We start from the raw sequence: 13,148 nt of genomic DNA on the forward strand, positions 1-13,148 counted from the left end.
TTATATCGGCAAAAATACATTCAAATCTGAAAATTGAAACCATACCCCTCCCTCCACCCATGTTCGGCCTCATATACACACATACACGCATGCATGGGACCAGTGTGGTACGTAGTTGAAACGTTTTCAGTGGGGAATGTGTTTGGACCCTCCCTTCATCAGTTTCATCTTATCACCCTCTCCCCCCCCCCCATTCATCCTCATATTCGCTATTAGCCAAAAGTAGCACAAAAGGGAAGTAAAAATAAAGCAAATCAATCAGTGAGAAGATTCCAGTAATATTCTTAAAAAATAGGGGTGGTATATGAAATTATGTACATAGTTTCCATCCCAAAGCCAAAAAATTAGAAACCAGAGGGGGTTTCCATTACACCATCCTGTGACTAAGATTACATTTAGAACATAACCACATATACATATTTAAAAACAAAGAAAAGTAAAAAAAAAACAAAAAAAAAACGAAAATGCCAGAGATGATGGTCGTAGCCGAGAGTCCGTTCACCACTGCCTCGTTAGCCTGAAGTGGATATTGCAGTTTCCCTGCCAGCAGTCATTACTGTGAGAGAGGGGTGCGGCTTTTGTATGGTCTTGATACCTGCAATTTGTGTTGTGCACTTGGTGTCATGTATACAGGGGATATTTCTCAATGAAGCCCCTGATCCAGGAACCAGAGATGTGCAATATCGACTGAATATAGATATCGTGCCGATATATCGAGTATCGAAAGCAACATGTCAACATCGACATCAATAGCGATATATCAAGGTTGATATATTTATGATATCGACTCGATATAGTTGGAATATGGCAAAATATATAAACATGACACGCTATAATGTTCTCGCTATAAAATTCTAACTGTGCTTATAACAGCTTCGTGGTTAATGTATTCCTAAATCTAGCGTGATTGTCAATGTGATCTTGTTACACAAAAGGACGCTGGCCGTATATTTTGTGATTTTCTCCGCAGTGACACCACGTACAATCCAACGGATGTTAATAAAGATGCCTCATCATGAGGAGACATTTGACAGGAATCAGTGTGGCTGGATATTCAAATGATGCCACAGTTTAACTCCGGATCACGCGCATGCTTCTCTCTCTATAAACTGTTTCCTCTTTTTGACCTTCAACCAGGAAGGGTCAGAAATTGCGTAAGTTCGCATACTTTGAAACGAGAAGAGAAATTTTCCTTTCATCGCATTCCTGTTGCGTTCGCACTTGCATACCTACGCAATGGCAATACAGTCACGCGCTAGGCACCAATACGTTAACGGTATGCCGGAAATTCCTAGCATTATATGGTTCGGAATCTCGAGTCTTGATTTTTTCTTATGATCCTCGAGCGTTAACAGGAGATGCAGTTTATGAACTCGAACATGTTAAGTGTGTGGACTGCGGTGAATACAGGCAGACTTTGTACTGCCGTCAAAACAACAACAAAAAGATGGAGGCACATAGTTGTTCGGATCTCACTTTAAACTGTAGGTCCAGTCCCGATTAGTCTCACAGTGCATAAAGCGGACTTTTTAAAACAACAAATCAACAACAAAAACAAAGGAATGTTAGGAGCTTTTGCACACTTCATTAACTTATCGTCTTGTGAGAACAAATTTATCAAGTTTACAGGAGAGAGGAAATGATGAAGCGCGGCCGCAAGATTTTTTCTCAGGAAGGCAGCAGTGCTTATGGTGGGAGAAACGTGGAGCGATGCTTTCCCCCAGTTACGATAATTCTCATAAATCATCCTCAGCATTAAGATAATTTGCATAGGTCAGTGGTTCCCAAAGTGTGCACCGCAGCGCCATGGGGGGCCGCGAAATTTTCCAATATTTTCACTAATGATATGATTGTTCCAAATGTGTGCTTATTTAGTACTTTTTACATGTAAAAAGTACTAAATGTTTCTGAATTTGAAATTTGTGTTAAGCAAGCTAACCACACTAACTGAGCGTTGCAAGTGTTACATAGGCCTACAATTCAGACTTGGGCGCCGCGGAAAAAACTTGAAACACTAAGTGCCGTGAAACGAAAAGGTTTGGGGAACCCCTGCCATAGGTATACTTAATCTGCTGTCCTTCACGGCACCCCTCGTACATGTTTTCACGCTACTTTCACCATATGAATTATATGAAGTATTTCCAGATGTCTGGGGGTGGAATGGGGGGCAAGTGCCCCCTGGTCTCGCACATATTCTTACGAATATATGAAAAAAAATATCCCAGTAAATTTCAGATACGTGACACTACTTTGCCGCTAAAGATTAGAGATGGAGGTACGTCGATCCGACTCGAAATAACCGAAAACCGTATTTTTGGAGTTACGTTCCTCTGGTTGTAAGAAAAATTGGTCTGAAATAGATGCAAACTCGGCTTACTTTTGTTTAGACCTTGAACTAAATTTATGCGGAAATTGCAGACATTGTGTAATGCCTCTTAAACTTTGCGTGCAGTTCCACACCTCCTCCTGAAGGCAGCAGCTAGGAGCCGTGGTTCTCCTTCAGGGGATAACACGTCGTTAAGAAGAAAGTACAGGATTCTCACCTACACATGTCCTACTGACGATTACAGCACGCACGTTACACAATTCCACGCCATAAGAACAACACATCGTGGAGAAAACACGATAGGGCACAACACTGACGAAAAAGTTAGGTCTCTCTAAGTACTATAATCAGGTTCCTAAATTATAGCAGAATCAAGTCTGAAGGTCATTGCTATAGTGTAGTATAGAGAAACCTTCCAGTCCAGTCATATTTGACAATGACTCTTGGTCAGTTCCCCCCTTATTCTTGCACTTTCGCCGAACGTCCAAGCTGAAGACGTTTGACTCATTGCAGTATCATCGTTGAGGAGACATGACATACCAATAAATAATGTGGCAATATAAGAGGGGATAATGGGCGGAGATTAATTGCGAAAGAAATAGATGAAGCTAGGAAAGGAATCCTATTGGTTAAATTTCTTCTTAAAAAAATTATCTGGCGCCATTGAGGGAAACAACTGCGACCTTTTTTCTGTTTGACGTCTCGTTTCGACACTACGAACCCTAGAAAATCTTAATATTATCCTGAATATAAGCAACCCTTTGTACAAGTTCACAATTGCCACGAAGGGCAACTTTGCGATTACGATAAAACAAAATATGTGACATTTCTGCAAATCACATTGTAAAGAAATCTTGGTTTTGAAGTACCATGTAGCCAGGCACGTATCTAGAATTAAATTTCGGGGGGAGGGGGGGGGGGAGAAACCAAGTGTTTCTCAAGTAAAATTATTGATGATATTTGAATACGTAAATTAATAATTATTATTACTGTTATTATTGCACGAACATTTAAAAAAAGGCATGTATTCTTTATCTGGCTTATGTGTAATTAAGATCACTAACATTTGTATAAAAACAGTGTCCTAAAAAAGCAATTAAGTATTTTTTAAATTTAATTTTGGACTTGGTTAGTCTTTCGAGGTAGGAGGGTCCTGACCCCTGGACACCTCCCCTAAAAACAGCCTTGCATACATCTTACCAAGGCCTCGTCTCGGTACCATCCATATATTCACATGACACGCTGTAAAAACATGGATTGCAAACCCTGTGAATTATCCACTAAGCCCATATTCAAGAAGCAGGCTCAATCAATCGCATATGAAAAAGTTATCAGAAACACGTGGGGTAGAAGAAACTGCCTGAACAACTGAACTCACATCAGGATCTTCAAAATGACATGGATGATTTGTCAAAGGGTGCTTCATAACGACAAAGAATGGTTTGTGCTAAAAATGTAGGTCATCGTTGCATTTCACACGAGGATGAGAGTTCGCTATGCAAGAGAAAAACAGGGCAGTGTCACGGGAAGATTTCCTGCGTGTCCATCTATACGACTTAGAAAAGAAAACAACAGAAAAAGGAATGGAAGCGGGGAGATAATGTAATGTTCTATTCATACAAAGTTCTCATGAATTATTAAAAGCCCTTTGTTGCGTTTTGGAGGTTATTTTCACCTGTTTGGTGCCAAGGTCGTTTTCTGGGGCAACAACTTAAAGACGCCGCGACAAGGTAAGTTAGGAATTTCTCTTCTGTGCAGGAAAAGCCAAAGCTATGAAGGTACTTGACGGTTCACAGGGTAAGCGTTAAACTAACGCAGCCATTCTCTTCCACTGTTTAATGGCCATTTAGTTCATTCTTTCGTTTTGAACCACACCAGGGGAATTTGGCATTTATTAGTAAAAACTCATTATGCCTTTTATTTTGGGTTTTAAGATAAAACTTTGATATTTATTCGTCTCGAGTTAACCTTCTGCAGGCGTAACCTTAGCACCAACTTAAGTACACATGTCTGGACCTACATGCAGAACCCTAAACGTGTCAGTTGACACATTAACGTGCATAAACTGCAAATGATACATTTTTGGCGCGTCAAAATACAGACAGAAATGCAGCAATTATGAAGATCTGACACGATCTTCCCGAAGATAACAAAAGATAGGATAAAGATTAAAAAATGACACATTTAACTGTCAATTGATGTATAAAAATGCATCAACGTTGATTTGATTCATTTCGAGTTCTGTGTAGTCTTCGGGGATAGTATGAAGCGTCTGTGCTTTATATCAACCATGAATCCCTAATTAGGCTCCCATTCGGGGGTTCTCAAAATGCATATCCAGTCTCGATTAGCCTATCTCGGCATGAACTGCGCTTCAAAAGTTTTCGAATCACATCCGCGATTACGAGGTGATGATGTGCTAGAAGGCCTAGTGATTTTTATACCCTGACTGCTTGCGGTTTCTTGTTTTGATGCAGCTTCTAGCAACATATACTTTTACTCTGTTCCGGATATGGACTCCGGTTAATGTTGAAAACGAGACAGGCCACGCCCCGCCCGTTCCCCTCCACAGTATCTTCAACCAAGATTTAGTCCGCATATCCACCGACCGCGTAATTGTGGGCAATGGAATACGAACCTTTTGTTCCGCAAATTAGCGCCAACGATCCAGTGGTCACCATTAAATCCCTGCAACACCGCAAAAAAGGCAAGGTAGAAGTACAAGCCTGGCCTGCAGTTGGCCGCTAATTGCTTTGACCGTAATTCGCAATAGCCCAACGACCTCGAAGTGGTCAGTCAACAAACAACTGGGAACTGCCACTCTGCAAGCTTCTTTCCGAACTCGGTAAGATGGGAGGAGGCAAAGAAACTGGGGCATCAATAAACGCCGAAGCAGCAGCAACACAGCGACTCGAGTACGTTCAAAAATATCTCCCCAAAGCCTTCTATCAAGAGAATCACCAAGCCAACATCAGTTACTGCAGAAACACAGCGGTTTGCAGCTTCGAAAGCCGAAATTACAAAGGCGGGAAGATTCTTGCGTCTGGCAAGAGCAAAGTATGGTAACAACAGGTTAGCTAAGAAAGAAGACAGCAGGACATGTCTATGACGTGACCCAGAATGCCCTGGAACCCCACTTCTTTCTCCTGAGCGAGGGCAGAGCACCGGAATAGTGCATGTTGAAAAACCACAAAGTGGATCTACCTTGACAAGGTAGACCGGCATATAATGCACACTGTACATTTCGGAATGCCATATACAGAGAACGAACCCCGTGGTAATAAAATCTAAGCAGACTTGTTCCTGATATCCTGGTCGCTTGTGTTGCGAACCTAGTTGCCTGAAATGTTGAGCAAGTTCAAGGTCGTGGCCACGAGAGTGCGTGCTTACGTAAGAGGTTCGGCTGGTCACCAAGTTTCAATGCCATCGCTATTTTCCGTCCGCAATAGTACTTCCCATCGATATGACTGATGTCAAAGCACTCAATATGAATGTTCTTTACTCGAGTTGCCCTTGTTAGTGAATATTGTATGCACAAATAATACTGCACTTCCAAATAAGAAGTGGCCACTTTGCACACACGTACGGTCACATAAAAGGGGGTATTTTTAGAAGGGGGTTCCATTCACTTCTTGTATTTTAACTTCTTGCATACAATCTGTCCAATATATTGTGCCTCGATGGCGTAATGGTAATGCTGCCAACCTTTTCTGTAGATACCCAAATGTCATAATATTTTCCACGCAGTACACCCTGGACTGTATTTTGTAGACTAACGAGGCTCTGGCGTCTGCACTCTCAGCCACTGTAATCTTATGTGGGGCCTCTGTTGTGTCCTGCCTGTGTGTCTTTGTGATTGTTCCTCCATCCATCAACATTCATTCCATCGTCCCGATCTGTCAAAATTGGCAGAAACACGACGAAGAATAAATAAATCCAAAGTTCTCGAGTTCGATCACTGGAGGAGGCATATAGTGTTTGATATTCCGCTCTAATTGGAGGTCCAGTCCCGATTAACCTACCTGTGCAAAAGGTGGACTTAAGCTTTGACACACGTCATTTTTTTTTCTTCATAGTATTTCCTAGATTTGACTTAGTAAACAATCTCACAGCCTTCACAACAATATATGCGGTTTACCTTTCGCGTGCCGCTGGCCTCCGGGACGGAGTGGTAATCACAGCGCGCTACGGGGTCCCGGGTTCGAATTCCGGCATCACTTTCATCATATCATCACTCATCCTCATCTTCGCGATTAGCCAAAATGGCATAAATTCGAAGTCAAATAAACAAAATTAATCGCTCGAACCCTGGTCAGGCATGTGTTTGTTCCATCGCCCAGTTTTTTCAGTTAATCCTACCATCTCAGTGTCCCAATAGGTAGAAAGACAACGCAAACAGCTTTAAAAAAAATAGCTGTGAGTGTTCTTGCTTGCACTAAATTCCCATTATCACCAATTCAATTTTAAAACATCACTATCCAATCCACATTTCAAAGCTTGCAGGTTTCTGGTGTTTGAACGACACGTGAAATTCCCACGAGCTAACACGGGCGCGATGCAACGTTTCGCGTTCTATCTTGTGGACCGTCACGGCTAGCCAGGCGACATAAAAAATGAGTCGAAAATTGAGAAGCCAGGGCATGGATTCCTGATGGCGAGTTCGAGCAGAGCGACGCAATCTCTCCCTTCCCTCGCGAGGTCCGCTCGTATCCGCGCTCAGCCAACCGCATCAAATTATCAAAGGCTGGCTGGAGGCTCGCTGCCTCGTCACGCGGTGCAATGCTCTGGTTTCTCAGAGTCCTCCACCGCGGGGCAGCAGCGTCTCTCCAATTATTCCAAGAACAGCTCCTTCTACGCCCCGGTGCATTCCCCCTCGGAGATTTGTCAAGGAAAAGTGATTGCCCATAACTTTCTCCAGAGCGCTCGTCCTTATCGCATCTGCATTTCAGACTTTCTCCCCCCTACATCCCGCCAAAATCTTCTGGGGAAAATGGTACGCGAATACATAACATGATTTGCAGGAGTTTCTGCTAGCAAGTTCATTGTTGGAGCATTTCCGAGAACTGGATATCGTCTCTCTGTTCAGTTTTCTTACTACGTATATATATACGTGCATGCATACAATGTAGCAAATACCTAAATAACCCTTTCCTACTTTATTTAACCTTTAAACAGCCAATGGGGTCATATATGACCCATAGAAAGTATAGGCGAAAACAGCCAATGGGTCATATATGACCCATGGTGGCGATTACAACATTCACGTGCTTTTAGGACCTTCATACATCATACTTGTATGTGAGGTTGTAAACGCTGACAGATGTTGAGATAAGACTTTGAAATGTCAAATAGCAAATTAGCTATCTTTTTTGCCAAAATGCAGGATTGCCCTTCGTTGCAAAAGGTCTATTCTTTGAAAACAATGCAAAAGTTTGCGTCATTTTTCCAAAATAACGGGAGAAGAGGGAGCGAACGCCAAATTTTTTTCCACTGAAATTTGGGGACTTGACCCCTCCCAACCCCGTTTTTCTCACTTGGGCTTTCTGAATTGTACACGCGTCGCGTGCTCCGGTGTTTTTGCTTTCAAACAAAAGTTATCCGAAGTAGATTGCTCAAATAGTCTCGGAGATATAACGTTTTTCTGAAATAAGTGTAAAAATTTGAAAATCCAGAGCAAAGGCCGCAGCGAGAGAGGGGTTACTGTCGAAACCCTGTTTAAAGGTTTACTTCTAAAGTGTTTTTTTTTTCTCGCCATATCACACATTATTTAGCTGCTTCTCATCTACTATGTGTAAGAAATTCTAAAGGACAAGAAATAAGTGAGTAAATGCAAAGTGACTTGTACTTATTTATTTTATTTCGCCTAACTTTTCTGTCATATGAAGGGACAAGCCCTCGTACCGAGACTCGAAACCGGTTTCGAACCCGGGACCACTTGGCGTTGCAACAACGCCATTTGGGAGGCACCCATAAAGGGGGACAAATACCGTGCAGGAATTTCGCAAATACAGGCCACATAACCGATATAAAACAGTGGCGGCGAATAGGCGTTTGGGGGAAGGGAGTTCCCCCCACCCACTTGTTGCTATTTTATCCCCCGCACTATGGCCTCTTAATGCCAAGTCTTGTCTGCCATGAAAATAAACTGTTCTTTCCCGCCCACCTCCTCCAAGTTTTGGCATCCAATCGCCACTGTCACTAACCTAAAGAGCGTAAAAAACATATACTTTGGTAAATATTTAATCCACGCACTTAGGGAAAGAATGGACAGGTGGGAAGGTACTTTTTCCTCTCTACACGTGAATGAATGCTACGAATGCGTGAAACAAGTGCAGGAAACAGACTTCAATCTCCTCTGCCAGATTATTCCTCGATAATAATTGTTTAATTAAAGACCAGATCAAGGAACATCGCTTTCCCTCTGCCTGGCTAGTATCATCCTGCGGAAAAAACTTTAGCGTCTTGCGTGACTAATTGCTTCCCACTAATTCATGCATGGCGATGGTATCGCGTGCGGTTTCTATGGCCGTTTTCCCGGTTCTAAATGTTGCGGGCAAAAACAAAAGATTCGCTCTCTTTAATAGTGATAGCGAAAGAAAAACGATAAATATGTACAGTCACCTCATGTGCATCTCCTCGAGCAACACATTCTGTCACGAACATGGGAACGTTTGACAATTTAATTTTCCACAGTGTGTGTAGTAACATAATTTTTGGTGGATTTTATGATTTGGACATGGACCATTTTAATGGTAAAAAATAACCTGTCTATTGTTTTGGACGATTCAACTGAAAAACAAAGATACCCTTGTTTAATTTTTAGCCTATATTGAAAGCAGTTATATCAGCGCCGTTGTAGTTTCCGACGTGAACTCTCACCTTTCACCTCGGCTGCTGTCTCTGGAGAAATCAGGCGACGTGATTGGTCACTTGCGGGGTTGTCGCAGACGCTCGAAACAGCCAATTGGACGAGCAATCTACCTGCGCTCTTATGCTACTGGAGGCCGGGATTAACACCGACCGCACTTTTAGGTGGATACTAAAATTACAAGTTTCAAATATCTGCATAATAGACTGTTTCAGTATTGTGGAGTATTGAGTAGGTGCTCATTTTCACAGTATTTCGGGAGCAGGTAGCCTATAGTGTTTCTAGACAGTTTGTTGCGCAGTTAACATGCGCTGTAATCTCCTACGCCTGCGCAGAAGAGTATGTGGGACGCACATGAGGCCATATCCCTTCCGCCAGATTCTAAACACGTCTTCAATGTACCCCCAAAGGGATGTCCATTCGTTTCTATCACCATATCACAGAAGTGGTTCAGAAATAAACGACTGGTCTTTACGTGTGGATTTGTGCACTCATCTCAACGGCACATTCAATGCAAGCTCATACTTGTCCACGTCTAGGATGCTTTTCCTTCCAGGAATAATTGCTTAGCAAAGAAATGGATGACCCCTTTTCGTGAACTGCATCTTTGGAGGTATTTCCGTGCATGACTGCATGATCTGCATTTCCTGCTGACTGTCATTCTTTTTTATTGCCACGAGAAAGGTACACTCGTTCCATCCGGGAGTGAAACGAGACCTGTGGCTCCTTTTCTTGCAGAGCGAGTCTTTCCTCCCCCGAAACCCTTTTCAGAGGCTATTCAAAACCAGTTCCTTTCGCCTACAGAACACACGCAGAGTGAAGATTGTGAGCCATTCTTTTAAGAACTCTTCATCATCATGAAAGAGATAATGGCCCACTTTTCAGAAGAGCAGGGGTAATGTTCTTTTTTTTTTTCAGTCGTATCTCGGGGGAGCAGACGCTCAGGCAGGAAACTAGGTGATCACTAGAAAATACTTGTTCATTTGTGACGTCTGGTCGTCTAATAAGTGAGGATTAACAATGGATAATATTATGACAGAGCCCCGATAGACTGCCCTAAAAGCCAATATTGTTCTTGTGATCAGATTCGTAAGCTTTCAGCTCAGAAGCAGGTTTCAAGGCAATACAATCGTTACACGTAAGTCCTGCAGTTGCCTATTTTGACTATTAGTGCCTCTAAGTGCCAATGTTGTGCCTTTTTGTTTATGTTTCCCCGCACGCGGATTTAGGTGCTGCACTCCCTTTTGACGACTAGAAATTAAAAATTAATATTCAATACGCAAGTAAATACTGTAAAAAGCAATCACCCCCCCCCCCCCCTTGGAAAAAATCATCACTGCTTTTTGAGTCGAACGTTTTACCCAAATCTCGATACCGAAGATTTCAGATTCGAATCTCGACTTGGATACCAGTGCATGCCCAGTCTTCGTGGATGCAAGGCAATTACTAATATACACTATAAAACTTTTCTATTATTTGAGGTTAGAACATAAAAGAAGTCTGGTTTGAAAGTGAATATATAATGTAAAAATATATAGTAGAGTTTTCGTTAAATCAAAAAGGTATACAATTAATTACAGTCGTTAATATTATAGAATTATTGCATTTCTCATGAGAGAATTTAAGTTTGAATCCTCATGTGCCTACCATGTGTCTCTATTTTAGTACACAGTTTGGACAGTTTTTAGAGCCGAAAAATCCGGGATATACTACGACGAATAATTCTGAGACTCGCACTAAACTTTTCGTGAATAAGATTCACAACTGCAAGTCTGGACGAAAGAGATTCGACGGCCAACCTACATAGTAGCTGTTGGCACCAAATGTTTAGGTCATCGGTTAATCGAAACTGTCGATAGTATCATAATTCTGACCTATCGCGATGTAATGGGGGTCATATCAGCGACGGATTTCGCTCCTCGGCACACATCAACGACACATTCATTGAGGAAGGGCTACAAAATAATTTCGTGCCATTTAACCTCGTGGTTGCGACAGATAACTGCCGACCGCTGATTAGTTTGACCCTGGTTGGAAAAGATCGCTATCTCCCTTCTTCCCTTACCCTCCCCCCCCCCCCCCCCAACATAAAAAAATTCTGGCGTCATCCGCTAATACTATATCCTTGAACCTTCATGAACAAGCTAAATGCTGGAGGTCCATCATTGTTTGATTGGAGAATATTTACGGGGATGTATAGCAATGCTTTGTGAGTCAGAACAAAACAGATGGTTGGTCAAACAGACTGATAGTGGGCGGGTTCGGCCATAACTTTGAAGTGAAGTATAGACGCCACCTTAAAACCATTCCGTTGTGTCCGCTTGTTCACACCAACAAGCCGAAGCCTGTCAACTTGGGAATATTCGAAACTGAATGCAGAACAGTGGAATTAAAGTGTGATCGAGGAAGCTTTTTTAAAACTGCAAATTTACGTATAAAGCAGAACATAATACGTACATGGAAAGACTGGGCCTCATTCTGGCGGCTATGCCTCCTCATGTTTTACATGTAAATGCACACGCTGTTGCCTATATGTCGTGGTGTGAATTATATGAACTTACTATACTACTGGGGAATACGTGGATGTTGAAGTCCACTTTATGCAAAGAATGGTTAAATGGGATTGGACCTACAGTTTTAAAGTGGGATCCGAACCATTAGGTGCCTTCACCGGTATCGATTACAAGGCGACGACGTTACCACTGCGCCAGGCACTGGGGAACTTGCTACTTCTATGCTCTATCTTGTGAAACTAATATATTTCTGCTCATGAAGAAATCTGATCATTCTCTTTTTTCGTGTTTTGCTGATATTATATATATATATATATTTATTCAGCGTCGCTTTTCTTCCACTTTTGGCTAATAGAGGCGATGAGGATGAGTGATGCAGGACACTCACAAAAAACACACATGCCCAGGCCGGTATTCGAACTCGGGATCCCTGGCGTTGATGATGTACAATACCGTGAATTCTTATAGAATGTACTCCATAATCTAATGGTACGAGTAATGCGATTATATGCCTGCATTCGTGGGAGAACTAGTCACTGGTACTAGTAACTTTTCTTGGTGTTTCTACGTTCATTGGCAGGGTGTCTACTAAAATAACAAATCCAAAATCCTTAACTTTTTCTTGACCTTTTTTTTCTCAACCTTTATTTATACGACCCGTATTTAGGTACCTAACCTTGGAAAATAGCAATTAAGAAAATAAATATTTATTTAATGAAAAACCCGTACGAAAAAGCCGATTAAGATGAAAACTGAAGCTGTATTTAACAAGAGAATTAGACTTGCTTTTAATGCTGGACTGCATTTGGCAGAACAGCGAGACTCTGGCGTCTGGATTCGCATCCAGTATAATCTTATATGGGGCTCGTGTTGTCGTCCCTATGTGATTGTCCCTTCATCCATTTTATCTTACCACAATTAATCCTCATCTTCGCGATTAGCCAAAGGGGCAAAAGTGAAGTAAAATATAGTAAATCAATCAATCGGTCATTGAGATAGCAAAAATTCTTGATCACAAGTGTATTTTTTTTTTACTTTTTATTGAATTGTTTTTGATTTCTTGACTTTTTATTGATTGAAACGGCACAGAACTAATCTGATCATCAGATAACTGAATGCATTAGTTAGGCATTACAGGGTATCACATTTACAGAAATCTTCCTTCAGCAAGGACGTAACAATTCTGTATGATTAAAAAAAAAAAAACATTTATTTTCTCCCATCTACACTAACACAAGCACTACAGTCTCTACAGTTCGCTCCGTTGCGCTTCTGCCTTTCCTCCCATATTAAACTCTATCGTGCAATATCAAGTATACTCATGCCGTTATTAACTTCCTACATAAACAAAGAAAAAAAGCCATCAGTGTCGTTAAGACTCGATTCCTAACAAAGTGGTGCCACATCAAAAACAGTCTGGAACTAAAAATAAAACATTTGC

The 13,148-nt window shown here is 41.7% G+C and overlaps 1 protein-coding gene across 7 annotated transcripts in view; it reads right to left on the minus strand.

Moving 5' to 3' along the window:
* The window catches only part of nemy (cytochrome b561 family member no extended memory), a 316,467-nt gene that overhangs the window by 27,961 nt on the left and 275,358 nt on the right, over nucleotides 1-13,148 (minus strand). The gene's annotated exons all lie outside the window — the stretch shown is intronic.

This window comes from Lepisma saccharinum, chromosome 4, assembly GCF_977018435.1.
Source record: "Lepisma saccharinum chromosome 4, izLepSacc3.1, whole genome shotgun sequence".
Lineage (NCBI taxonomy): Eukaryota > Metazoa > Arthropoda > Insecta > Zygentoma > Lepismatidae > Lepisma > Lepisma saccharinum.